This window comes from Gracilinanus agilis, chromosome 2 (assembly GCF_016433145.1).
Source record: "Gracilinanus agilis isolate LMUSP501 chromosome 2, AgileGrace, whole genome shotgun sequence".
In the NCBI taxonomy this organism is placed as follows: Eukaryota; Metazoa; Chordata; class Mammalia; order Didelphimorphia; family Didelphidae; genus Gracilinanus; species Gracilinanus agilis.
Window position 1 is genome coordinate 590,607,675 of NC_058131.1, and position 12,130 is coordinate 590,619,804.

Consider the following 12,130-nt stretch of genomic DNA (forward strand, 5'->3'; position numbering starts at 1 on the left):
AGTCCTTTTGGAACTATGCCCAAAGGGCATTGAATGACTGACTACCCTTTCATCCAGACATAACACTTCTGGGTTTATACCCCAAAGAGATCATAAGGAAATAGGCTTGCACAAAAATATTTATAGCCTTACTCTTTGTGGTGGCAAAATATTGGAAAATGAGGGAATACCCTTTGATTGGGGAATGGCTGAACAAATTATGGTATCTGTTGGTGATGGAATACTATTGTGCTCAACAGAATAATGAACTGGAGAAATTCCATGTGAACTGGAATGACCTCCAGGAATTGATGCTGAGTGAAAGGAGCAGAACCAGGAGAAGATTGTACACAGAGACTGATACACTGTGGTAAAATCGAATGTAATGGACTTCTGTACTAGCAGCAATGCAATGATCCAGGATAATTCTGAGGGACTTATGAGAAAGAACATTATCCACATCCAGCTGTGAGAGTAGAAACACAGAAGAAAAAGAAATGCTTGATCATATGGACCAATGGGGATATGATTGGGAATGAAGACTCTAAATGATCACCCTACTACTAATGTTAATAATATGGAAACAAGTCTTGATCAATGACACATGTAAAACCCAGTGCAATTGCTATGGGAAAGGGCTGGGAGGTAGGGAGGGAAAAAACATGATTCATATAAGCATTAATTAAATAAATAAACTTAAAAATATAAAAGTGCATTTACTGTACTGAGAGGTAGTTGGCTTCTTTTGATCTTATTTTATTTTTCTTGATATCTCATGAAGGCAGTAGCTTCCACTGTCAATTCTAATTTTAAGTAATTATTTTCTTCAGAGAGCTTTTGTATCTCTTTTTTTTCATTTGACCAGTTTTTTTAAAAGATGTTATTTTTCTTCAGTGATTTTTTACTTCTTTCTTTCATTTGATCAGTTTTCCTTTTTAAGGAGTTATATTCAGTGCTTCTTTTAACATTTGGATAATTATAATTTTTAATTTGTAATTTTCTTTAATATTTTATGCCTTTTGACCAAGTATTGACTCTTTAAAAGAACAGCAAACCTTACCTTCTTTCTTAGAATCAATATTGTATATTGCATCTAAAGCAGAAGAGTTGTACGGATTAGGCAATGAGGATTCAATGACGTAACCATGGTGATTTTTCAATCAACATAGTGATTTTCATTTTGTTTACTTTCTCCTTTCCTCCATCCTCATATTCTTTCTTCACATTTAACTTTATGTTAAAGTTTGGCTTTGCCCCTGGGGCAGAGGGGCAGCTGTCCCAAGATTTAGATTTTTTTATGCTTGTTTTTCAGAGCCAGTTCAAGGACTCTTAAATTTCCACTGCTTCTAAGGTGGCATGATCTAAGGAGAGGTGGAATTATTGCTTTCTTGGCCCGCACTCTGATCTTTATCCAGAAAGGGTCTTTGTTTCCCTGTAACCTCAAATGTGATATTTGGGTCTTAGAACTGTGACTTGGGCCCCTGCTTTTCTGTGCCTGAAAGCACAAATGTTCCTTTCTGCCTTTGAACTACCAGAGCTCCTGGTCCCTTGTGAATGACCAGGAATATTCTTCTCTTCCCTGGAATTGCAACCAATGCCTCTCTACCCCTGTAGCCCCAAGTGCTAGTGCCTCTCTTTAGCCTGGAACTAAGACCTGCAACTATATATGAATAATGCAACAGGATCCTGAACTCAGCTCAAGTAAAGTGTCTTCTGAAATCTCCTTTGACTTATCGGTCAAAGGATTATTATGTCTCTTCCATCTTCTGTGTTCTGAGAGCTCTCAAGTTTGTTGCCACCATAGTTGTAGCTGCTTCCAAGGCCTAGTCTGTACTTGGGGCCCAACTACCACCCCAATATGACAGACCTTTCCCATTGACCTTCTAACATGTCTAGAGTGACAAAAATTATTTTACCCCCAACTTTTTCTTGGCTCTTCCACTCCAGAATTTTATTTGAGGTGCTAATTTAAATTGTTTAGAGGGAAATGTTGACAGAGTTCAGATTAAATTCCTGGCTATACATTATCAGCTTTGTCAATCTAATAGGTGTGAGGGAGAACTTCAGAGCTTCTTTTATTCTCATTTCTCTAATTATCACTAATCTGGGCATTCTTACTATTCTATGGGAAAGACCTTCTGATATAGAGTGGCTAGTTGCCACAGGTGAATGCAGAGATATAGAGAATTGCTCACCTGCACTGCTATCTTTTTTAAACTTAAGAATTGTATTGTTTTCTTTGTTTCTTTGTTATTCTTAAATTCATTTTTATTGCACTTTATGGTCTATGAGTTTCTTGTTGAATTCTAAGTTGGAGCCTCAGTCACTGAACTAGACCAAAATACATCCAATGACAAACTTAAAATAGGATTAAGTAACCTAATTTATAATTCTGGTTATAGTATCTTTGAAGGATATCTTCAACCAAAAGAATAACATGAAATAGTTTGAGGGACTTTTGAATGGACATTCAGACATTTTACTTGATCTCTCTATTGTCCCCAAATGTTTTATAACCAGCTTGACTGGTTCTGGGTTTTCTCCTCCTGTTGCAGGACATTTTTTTCCAGTGGAGAAACTAACTGCCATCGTCAGTCATGTCCATTCAGTGGATGAAAGACCCCCCCCCCCAAGATTTTCAAATTCACAAGGTTACTTCCAATTCTGGACAGTTCTATACCAAGATTTATACCTGCTTAGGATAGGAAACACAAGACAGAAAAGGCAACCATTGTCCAGAGCTTATCTAGAGATTCTGACCTCGCTGCCACCAGGGAACAGTTGTAGCTAATACTAGAGTGGAGGAAAGGGCATGTTTTCCTTCCATCTATCTTTTCCCCCCCAGTGAAAAGGTTGAAAGATATTCCTATAACCTGTGGCCAAAAAAGAAAAGTGAATAAACCAGAAAACTAGTCACTTTTTTTCTTTAAGTCTACTGGGACTTCAGCTCTTCTTGCTCAGTGGCAAGCATGATGGTAGCCTCAATCAAACCCAAGGTACCTGATTACTGAGTCTCTGATAGTCCAAAGTGTCTACATAATTCATTCTCCCCAAATGCCCAAACTCTGGACTAGCTATTCACATATGATCATTCGGAATCAGGAAAGAAAGCTTTACAAATTTATCTTCTGAATCCCTGGTTACAATTGGAAAATACTACCCAACCCCACAGGCCCCATTTTTAGGAGACTCAGTCATATATTTCATCTTTTCCTCAGTTCCTCATCTAACTCCTATTGTGTTCTTAATTTTCCCCTAAATGCTATCCATTATGAATTTTCTAATATTAAATTTTGTCAATTTTGTCTTTATTTGACCTCTAACCAGTCTGTTTTGAGTAAGGAGAGTCATTTTGTATTTACTGTGTCACTGGATTATAGGCCAGATTGAACCCTCTAGACCCCATCCAAAGGAAATAGTTAATGCTAGAGCAGTTTCAGGTGTATAAGTCTCAACTTGCAGATTTGGGGACTCAGGTTCAGAATAGGGTGACTCTGGAAGTTGGATATCTCCATTCTACTTGGTCCTAGGTGGCAAACCAATTAAGTTCTAAGACTAGATATACTCAGAAAGTACCACAATTAAATGGTCATTCCAAATGAAGCTTAGAGTGACTTAAAACTGAGAACTCTTTGGCTCTTTTTTTAAACCCTTACCTTCCATCTTGGAGTCAATACTATATATTGGCTCCAAGGCAGAAGAGTGATAAGGGCTAGGAAAGGGGGTTAAGTGACTTGCCCAGGGTCACACAGCTGGAAAGTGTCTAAAGCCAGATTTGAACCTAGGACCTCCCATCTCTAGGCCTGGCTCTCAATCCACTGAGCTATCCAGCTGCCCCCACTATTTGGTTTTTTTAAATTGGAATTTCTTTGTTGCTTTTTTTTAAACAAGCTTTTATATAAAGCTTTAAGATTTGCAAATCATTTTATAAATATTATCTTTATTTTTACAATGACTATTGAAGGTAGGTTCTATTATCATCACATTTTATATATGTAGAAACTGAGGCAGGCAGCAAGCAGTTAAGTAACTTCACCAGGGTCACACAGCCAGAAAGACTCTGAAGCCCAATTTTAAATTAATTCTTCCTAGCTCCAATTCCAGCCTTCTAAACATTATAGAGCCCAAGTTACTTCTCATAAAAGATGAGGTCACAAGGAAGAACAGACTGATTCTTGCCCTGAAATAGACACCTGTGGATACCAAAGTCTACATATGCATCCTTTTAGTTGCTGTGGAATTAATCAACTTTCTAGCAAAAATTATATCTGATTCAATTACATTTCTACTTGCTAAAGTATAAATATGGAATGCCCTCTGAACCTCTATGGTACTTTTCTCTATCTCTTGACCCTTATATCACCATGATATTATGGAATCTCAGGATCCAGAAATATCTTGATGGATTGGAGCACTGGGTAAAAACAAATAAGATAACATTTAACAGATATAAATACAGTCTTACACTTGGTTCAACAAAATCAGTTATATATTCTCTCTCAAGATTGGGAATGAGGTATAATTAGATAGCAGTACTTCTACAAAAGTTTTTGGAAATGTTATGACTTTTACATCCATTCAGCCACACTGCAGTTGTTTTTTCCCTAAGTGTAGTGAGGAGATTAAATATGAACACACAGGATGATATGGCGGCCAAAAAGCAAATGCAATCTTTGGCTACAGTAGGAAAGGCATGGTGCTCAGAACTAGGATCTAGTCCTTCTGCACTCTGTCTTAGTTAGACCATTTCTAACATCATGGGCTCAATTCTGAGGGCCAAAGTGTAGGAAGAACATTGACAAGGTAGAAACCAGGAAAAAAAGAGGGTTGCTGTGGGATAATGAAAGGACTCTAGAGCAAGATACATAAGGATTAGTTAATGGAACTGGGCATGTTTATCCAAGAGATGAGAACACTTAGGAGCCACATGATACCTATCTTCAAGTATTTGAAGAGCTATCTTTTGGAAGAGGGATTAGACTTGTTCTGTTTGGCCCCAGGGAGCAGAACTATGCAGCAGTGGGTAGAAATTACAGAGAAGCAGATTTAAGCTGGTTGTAAGTAACTATTTCCTAATAATTAGAACTATCTAAAAGCCAAATGTAGTCAGGATTGCCTCAGGAAGTAGTCAAGTCAACAAGCATTATTAAGTGCTTACAGTATGTATGGCAGACACTGTGCTAACACTGCTGGGAATACAAATTCAAGCAGAAAGAAAAACAGTTCTTGCTCTCAATGATTTACATTCTGATTGGGAGAAGCCAACACATGAAAGGAATCTAAAGGGTAGGGATGGAGTGGGTATGGATAGAGGACTTGTACTTGGGACAGAAAGTCTGGAGACTGGAGAAGGAAGAAGACTTGGTTGACCTGGGAATTGTCCTTAGAATGGAGAAGGTCTGGGAGGATTCTGGGAGGAAGTCCAGGATGGAGTGAGCTTCCCTGATAAAGAGGTTTTTATGGCATGGTTGAGAAAGTGTAGAGAGGCAAGGGTACAGCCTGGAGGAAAATATTTAAGTTTCTCTTCATTAAAGGTCTTTAGGCAAAGGTTGAAGAACTATTTGTTGGGTATGTTGTGAGGAGGATTCTGATTCCTGTGCAGGTATGAGTTATATTGTATGATATTTATGTTCCCCTCCATGTTTGAGTTACCTGATTTTATGAAAAAGTATTGCATTTTAAATTAAAAAACCTGGATTTGCAATGACACATGTTAAAACCAGTGGAAATGTGCATCGGCCATTGGTGAGGGGAGAGCAGGGGGGTGGTGAAGGGGAAAGTAGGAGCATGAATCATGTAACCACGTTAAAAATGAATATAAATAAATGTTTAAAAAATTAAAAAAAAACCTGGATTTGATTCCAACTTTGCAACATATTAGAGGTGTACTTTTGAGCAAGTGGCTTTATTTCTTTGTGCTTGCTTTCTCTTTTTATTTCATGGAAAAAAATAAAAGTTTTCTACCAGATGGTTTCTAAAGCCCTTTGCAAGTTTAAAATACCATGATTCTTCCTGTTATTAGATTAATCTTCCTGTATGATTACTAACTGATAAAATGTTTGAGTAAAGGGACTGTCTTATTCCTTTGCCTGCCTCATAGTACATAGCATATTGTCTTGTACTTAGTAAATTCTCTTTGAATTAAAGTTAATTTTATTCAAATTTAAACTAGTGGAAACCACTGGCAAATGTGTGAGCCTGAGAGTTAAGGACAGATTTCCAAAGAGGAGAGTGATACTTAGTTCCTGAATGGTTTTGGCGTAACTATAGGAACTATCAACACAGTTAAGGGAGACAATGTTGTGGAATGATCTCAAGATTTGGAATCAAAAGAAATGAATTCAAGTTCTGAATCTAACACTTCAAGCTGTTTGGTCTTGGACAGCTAATTCAATTCCTTTATTTTCAGTTTCCTCACTATAAAATAGAGATAATAATACTCTTATACTTATTTTCATAGTTTATTGTTAGATGCTTTGTAAGCCAAAACTTTCTATTTTCAAGAAATGTGCAAACAATAACTACTTTATATCTGTGTTTATATTCATGTAGATTAGAAAAATAGTATTTCTCTTTCCACATTTGAAAGACAACTTGTAAAAAATGATAAATATGCCATCAAGTATAGTAATTATTTTTGTTTTTGGTCATTTGAAACTGGCCCCATACCCTGTCTCTTATATTCCCTTGTTATCTTATGAAGAGTGGAAACTTGATGATAGGTTACATTTCTGTACCCCTTGAGACTGATTGTAAGTGGTTTCCTCTGCTTCTGAATGAAGAGCATGGATGGACACATGGGAAACCAGATTCTAGTTTCTTCGGTGGACAAGTAATCTGTGTTAGCCTAGATGACTCAATAGTATTCTCAGGAGCCAAGCTTGCAGAATTAATTTGGTTATAGATCTGATCACACACACATATAGGATGCAAGTTTAGCATAGTCCTTCCCCCAGGGAGGCTAATTCATAAAATCTGAAATATAATTTTGACAATGATGTAATTTTTTTCCCTAACTAAATAAGTAAAGAGAAGGAAAATCCTAATAAAGTCCAAATACCCAGCAGCTAAAAAGTTAACACCTCCATGGTGATGCCAAACTAAGAAAGAACTGACTGTTTGCCAACACTTGAGGGGTCCCAAACCTGTTAAACCTTTTTCTTAAAACCGTGACTCTTTTCTTTCAAGTTATTCAACCTTTCACCGAATAGGCCTCTTCCCCTGACCTTTGACCTGTAATTATTTGTTTAGCATTGTGGCAACAGAGTTTGGAAATCTGAAAATCATTAGGTTAAATGCAAGGGTGTTGGGGAGGGGAGATTCCTGAGGTGGGGTGAAGAAAATTCCATTTGGAAGTTTTTAAACTTTATTTTCTTACAGGAATTAATAAGTAGGAATGGTATTATGAAACTCTGGAAACATTGATTTAAAAGGATTTGGATACAAAAGATTATATTCATTGACAGGTATTCTAGAACCTAATTACAAAAGAAAAATTAAAATCTAGTGAAAAAATTTGAAATGTGACACAATTAGAAATTTAAAAGGTGGCACAACTATACAATTAGAAATATGCATTCATGTGCTTTTGACTTCTTTGGATTTATTTAGAAAATTTTTAGAAGAGTAGCACATTAACTGTCTGGGAGAAGAACTAGCTTTTGGTAAATAGATTCTAGTGAATTTAGCAAGTTGATTTATGCAAACGCTAAAAATTATAGAAATTCAATGGCAGTTATAAAGTAGTAAAACAATGTTTCAGAGTTAGGTGAGACAGTTCCTTGTTTCACTTCACCTCTCACCTTCAGCAATAAATTGTTTCTAATTCCACTTGAGAGTTGTTCTTTGCTCTGACATGCTAGAATCAGTCCTTGGCATTGCCTCAGATATTTTAAAGTAAAAAAAAAAGAAGAAAATTATAACATCACTGGAGGAATTTTCACTCTACATGAGTATGGGCATGACAACCAGAGTATCTTAATCATGGATGAAAATATCATTCATCAGCATGTTCTACATGCATTCCACTATAATGTGGTATTTTAAAAAAAACTAGTCAGTTGACTGACTTTTTAAAATATTTATGCAAATATCAAGTTTTCCTTGGAAATAGTTGCTTTGAAGTGAGGAAAGGGAATGCTGAGAGAGCAAGAGGCTAGTGAGTATTAATAGGGCTGGGCTAGGACACTTAAGAGTTTGTTTCTGACATGTGAATGGTGATGGAGAAGGCGATAAATGTCAACTCTATCCATCTTTCTCACTTGGAATCATTGTGAGTCTTTGAGAGAAGAGCAAAGATATGACAGTGAGCTTGTGGATCCCATTAGGAAGAGTTGGGATTCTGGTGGTTCAGGATTCCTGGTAGGACTTATCCAAAGTAGTAGTGTAGAGGAGATATTATCAACTGAGTTGTTAAAAGAATTACTCAGACTCACAGAACTAGCAAGTGCCTGAGACAGGATTCAAACTCATCTTACTGACTCAAAGTTCTGTGCCCTATAAAAAGTATTACTTTGCTGCCTCTAGCACCATTCCGTCCCCTTCATCACACTCGGTCTTTTGTGCTAAAGCACTAAAGGCTTTTATTAATCTATAAATGCATAGTTGGGAGGCACAACAAAATCATAAATATTTCATTCATTTTTACTTGACCTGAAATTAGTTTATCAGGCTAGCTAATTACTTTTATTCTGAAGGAATAGGATGCAAACTTGCTAAAAATTATAGGAAATTCAGAGACAGTTGAAAAGTACATAAGTAAATTGAATCAGGAGTCTGGAAGGTAAAGGATTTCCCAGTAGATGTACTACAGTGAGAAGCTCTGGGTAAGGTGATGGGAGTCTGGTGAAGCCTGAGGTTATCGGATAGCTGGGAAACTAGCAAGGTTCAAGGGGAGTACAGAATATAAAGAGGAAGGTAACCAAAGAAACATCAAGATTTTGCCTTCTGCTGATCCTATGTATCGTCTCACCTATTAACTTACAAAATTGAAAGAATTAGAATTGTGGAGGTGGAAGAGACCTAAGAGATTATGTATTGCAAACATTTCATTTTACAGCTGAAGAAACTGGAGCCCCAGAGGAATTAAGTCATTTGTCTAAGTTTCAGCCTGGTCTTCTGACACCTAAACCCATTTTTTTCCTACCATGCTATATTGTAGAGGAATACACTTTCTACTTTAATCCAGTATGCAGGTGGAAAAACCTTAGGATTTGAGATCAGCATGCAAGAATCCAAAGGCATATGCTTATATTCGAAAAGAATCACAAGAACTATTAGGCAAAGGGTGAGGGATCCAGGGATTATAGACTCCATTTCAAAAAATGCTGATTGTTTAAAGAACATGAAACTTTGAAGAGATTAACTATGATATTTAGGATAGAAAAAGCAACAAACCGTTGCATAGCCTTGAGAACATATTGAAAATTTTGAATTACATTCATCACTTTTTTTCTTACATTTTATTGACTTTGCTGCTCTCTATATGTTTCAAACCCCTTATTATACTGTTGACTTCTTGAGAGCAGGGACTATGTTGTTCTGCCTCTTTATCTCCTCAGTATCTAGGGCAGTACCTTGCCCATAGTAAGCATTACAACATAGTGAATAGTGACAAAATAAACTCAAGCAAAGAAATGGAATTTATATTCTCAAATGCATACAACAAACCAGTCATATAACCAAATATGGATTTTGGTCCTCATCATCCTTTGTCTAGTAATTATATGCCAATTAACTTGCATTTGTAATGTCTATGTGGCAAAACCATGAATGAAAACTGGAAAAAAAACAACCCAAACATATTTTGTCCCTAAAACATTAAATTTCCACATTGGCCATAAGAACTTCCCAACATGCACATCTAGTTGTACCATCGTGACTAATCTGACCAAGATTAGACAGATTAGGAGGACAAAGCCTATATGTGCTCATAAATGTAACTTGAGTTAAAGAAACAACAGTCCAATTTGAAATGCATGAGCTGGGAAGAAAGTGGCTTTTTGCAAAAAGACTTTCTAAGATTCATGAAGTGGAGAAACAAAGCTATGCCCTATGACATGCTCCCCAAATATAGGTCTGATAACCCAATGATGGCAGCTACTGTTATATCAGTTCTCCATTGGTTCTTAGGCATTCTTAGACAATGGGTAAGTGGCATGGATGTCAGCACCATCAGTAGGATTAGATGGAGGTCTAAGCCTAATGGTATGAAATTTTAAAGAACAAAATACTTTCTTATTTTGTTTTAGTTTGAGTTCTATTTGATCATTCTGAAAAAAAATGCCATAGACCAGAAGAAAATTTAGAAATGTTTTTAAAGTTTTGAATCCTTCCATGAGCTCATTCTTGAGGTAGAATATTTTGTGGACCTAGCTGCAAAGAAAAATAGGAAGCCTTCTAACTTTCATGTCGACTCATGGTAATCTTTGAGATGATACTCTACTCTAAAGGTATCTACTCTACACATGTTTGCATAAAAAAAGATGAATAACAAATTGCAAATTTTCTGCATTATTCTCTAGAAAATAATGTTTTTATTTTTTACCTTTTACATCATTACAGAAAAATATTTTCAATCATTACTCTTTTGAGCTTTTAAATTTCTAGTCTAGTAACTAGTGTATAAGGGATTTATATCCTTGGTCTCTCAATACAGTCCTCTGATAGTAAATATTCAACACTGCTTTTCTACAGTTTTATTTTAATAGGATACATGTAGGGTTTTTTTTTCATCAAGTAATCTACTGAGGATATATTAAGACTGAACAGAATTTTTCTTTCCTTGATTTTTTTCCCCTTCTCAGTCTAAACTTTAAACTACCATCTGCCCATCCATTTTTCTCATGAGAGTTTTTAAAAGTCCAGTGCAGAGGAATTTCATTGATCCCATTTTGAATCCCTGAGGATTTGCTACTCTGTGTCTTTTTCCCAGCTGTTGGTCATTTCCCATGAAGCCATAGCCAGCACTAGAGGACATAGGGTTCCTATCCTGCTTAATCTCACCATCAGAGTAGATGTAGTCTTAACCACAAATGGATTTTCTTCTAATGATTAATTCTAGCCTTTGGAGTATTCCTCAATCATGCTCATGGAAGGACTTAACTAAGATTTATCAAGGGAATTCACTGTTCTCTGTTTTATTTCACTGGTAGCCAAGGTTATAGGGGTTGCAATTTTTAAATGCTTATTAACTATAAATAGCAAAAAATACAAGTAGGTAATGAAACAGTGCCAGATTTTGGATCTTCCTGACAGTGTCTATTGCCTGACTTTGCCCAAACTGATTCTACATTAAGCTGGTGGTACCTGCTATCTGGTGAGACTGGTCTAATCATTCTGGGATCAGTTCCTTCTTAAAGTTAAAGGGAAATTTAAGACTAAAAGGAGGCAGCTAAGTGATGCAGTGGATGGAGTACTGGTGCTGGAGTCAAGGAACACTGATCTTCCTGAGTTTAAACGTAGTCTCAGACACTTACTGACTGTGTGACCTTGGACAAGTCACTTAACCCTGTGGGCTTTAGTTTCCTCATCTGTAAAATTCTTATTTATTCTCATGTCTGAGACAATTTGTTACATAAAATATATTCTGGATGTGTCAGAACATCTGTGCCACGCTTTATGTATGGCTATGCTATTTAGGTGGTCTTTTCAAGTCAATTCAACAAACACTTACAAAGTGCCTTATGTCTTAGGCAATGATTCCTTGCCCCCATTCTCATAGTTATCTCTTCATTAGGAAAAATACTACTTGATGAAAATGAGTGGTTCCTGAGTGATTCTTCCACATTCAAAGTTATCAAACCATTTGACTCCTTTGCTCAGTAAAGTTTTAACTTGTGTTACCTGGAAATTTGAATTAGAGAAGGGAAGTAAAACTTCCTGGGTTCATAAGGCTAAATAAACAATGAGTAGAAGTGAATAAAATGAAGTTTAATTTTACAAAGTTATAATGTAAAGACCAGAAACTAAGGGTCTTAGTACACCCTTTTTAGCCTGGTAAAAACTATGAATTCCATTTCAGAATAATATTTTAGTATATAAAATGGTGTACATATAGGTTTAAAAAAGAAACAAATTTTATTGAATTCAGTTATTAAAATATTTTTTAAAGTTAATGGGCCCCAATTTGAGAACTGTGACATAGACAGAT